Source organism: Penaeus vannamei, chromosome 22 (assembly GCF_042767895.1).
Source record: "Penaeus vannamei isolate JL-2024 chromosome 22, ASM4276789v1, whole genome shotgun sequence".
In the NCBI taxonomy this organism is placed as follows: Eukaryota; Metazoa; Arthropoda; class Malacostraca; order Decapoda; family Penaeidae; genus Penaeus; species Penaeus vannamei.
The window spans coordinates 12,502,576-12,505,075 of NC_091570.1; the positions used below are offsets into that span (position 1 = coordinate 12,502,576).

Here is a 2,500-nt window from a genome sequence, read left to right on the forward strand (position 1 = left end):
AATTGTGTTCATGTTTGTTTCACATGTAATATGTGTTTTTATAATTTTAGATGTTCACTACATTGTCAGCTTTATCATTTCAGTTTCTTTATATTCAGTTTACTGATTTGAAACCAAGATGTCTATGTTAATATACTAATGAAGTATTTGTATATCAGATATCTATTTCAGGTCATGAACTTATTGATACCTTTTGAAGGGTGAAGATGATGCTTTTAATTCTTATGGTAAAACTGATGTATTTGGTGGAATTAGAGTGTCATGCCCAACTGCAATGCAGTGTGTTATCATTTCTGTCCACAATTATGTTAATATGGAAGAAGTGCAAAAATGCATTGAAGTAGGGAAGGGAGTGACAGTGCTTGATGGGAGTTATTTGGAGTGTGCACCCTTTTATTGTGATATTTTCTTTAGACATAGGATTACATTTTTGTTGTAAACATTTGTTTTCACATCTAGGATTACTGTAGGAGTATTGGAATCATTATCACTTGTTTTTGTTCTTTTCAGGAAAGAACAGTAAAATCAGTAGCTCCAGTTCCCTATTCGTATTCAGCAAAGGTCTGTTTGTATATCAGATGTAGATAAGGGAAATTGTATTTATATCCTGAGTGGATGAAAGTTTGTGCATTGGAAATGTATGAATAATATGATTGGCAAGTAGTGTGATAAATAGTACAATCGTTTGTAATGGAGTATGCACATTGAAGGTTATTTGATGTCAATGTATTGTCCTATTCCACCAAGAAGGTTGAATTGATACTCTCTGTATACTGTAGTAGGAAGTCAGTGTTTTGTACACATAGCACACACAGTAGGATCAAGGGATTTTAGAATTGAAAGATGATATATTATAGCTCACATTATTAAACAAGTAGTAGCTATATATTCTCTATAGATTATAAAATGGACACTGAAGTGCTGCACAAGTTAACATATTTTTATACTTTTTATTCACATGGGTAGTTAGCATATATTTTTATAAATATGTATTCTATTCACATGATATATATATAAATGTGTGTGTTGGAAATCTGTTTTACAGAGTACACTTTTATATAACGATATTCATCTCGGTTAATAGTAATAGGCTATTAAAGATTGTGACACTTACATGGGTATTTCTTTCCTTTTAGACATTGCTTAATCATACTTTGAGATATTATACTTATAATATAACACAAAACAGTTTGAACAGTCAGCTAATAAAGTTAATTATTATATTGCATTTTATACATTTGCAGTAAAAAAATTCTAGATTTTAAAAATATCAGTCAATGTGCATGTATGTGCATATGTATGTATATGTGTGTGCGTACATGCGTGCATACATGTGTGTGTGTACATATATATAAATATGAATATATATATATATAAATATGAATATATATAAATATGAATATATATATATATATATATATATATATATATATATATATATATTGCACTGGCAAGTGCCCCTTGGCTCAACCTGAAAAAAGGCAAAGAAGGGCGAGCCAAAGATGACCCCAACCGCAGAAACCAGCAAGCCGACAGGCAAAGCCTTTTTCAAAAGAAAAATTCCAGACGCATGGTGCGGATTTCAGCCAGTGCAGAAATACACAAAGTCAACTTTCGCGGTTTTTGAGGGCTCAGAAAACTAGGTTCGCATTGGGCTAGCAACTTGAAAATATTTATCCAGACACACTTTTTAGATGTCAAGAAATTTCCAAAATATAGAGAAAGGCAATTACCACTTTATTTGAGCCAACAAATCTCAGCAACCACTAAGGAGACATAATTGACCACTCATATGGAAGGTCTCACTGAGGACTGTGCTTTAAGATATAAATGAAATTGCTACCAAGTAAAGGGAATAGGTTATGCATGCATATGTAAAAAGTTATACATGCATATGCAAAATAGGAGGGGGTACCATATCTCAGCTTCTGAATAAAATCTAACCTCTTTCTATGTGGCATTAGAAAGCTCTCATTGAGTAAACAAAATTACCAAGCTAAAAGTTCATTCCAACATAAGACCTTGGAGTTGTATAGACATTTTTAACAAATCATCACTGGCAAGGACCTGGGGGCTCACCCTGGGGTTCAAAGGAGGGCGAGACGAAGGCGAGCCCGACCACAGAAACCATTAACCAATAGTATATCAAAATGACCAAAATGCAGAAACCATTAACCAATAGTATATCAAAATGACCAAGATGCAGAAACCATTAACCAGTAGTATATCAAAATGACCAAAATGCAGAAAACATTAACCAATAGTATATCAAAATGACCAAGATGCAGAAACCATTAACCAGTAGTATATCAAAATGACCAAAATGCAGAAAACATTAACCAATAGTATATCAAAATGACCAAGATGCAGAAACCATTAACCAATAGTATATCAAAATGACCAAAATGCAGAAACCATTAACCAATAGTATATCAAAATGACCAAAAACCGAATGAATTTGGTTGGATTACCCGACGACCAACTTCGAGCCATAGGGATT

General features: G+C 32.9%; 1 protein-coding gene across 2 annotated transcripts in view; it reads left to right on the plus strand.

Moving 5' to 3' along the window:
- Positions 1–1,113, plus strand: part of LOC113818481 (serine/threonine-protein kinase/endoribonuclease Ire1) — a 24,699-nt gene extending 23,586 nt beyond the window's left edge. For both annotated transcript variants that reach the window (XM_027370661.2, XM_027370662.2), the window contains one exon: positions 1–1,113. This exon is cut by the window's left edge and continues 2,924 nt beyond it. The gene's annotated coding sequence lies outside the window, so the exon portion shown is untranslated.
- Positions 1,114–2,500: the final 1,387 nt, after the last annotated feature.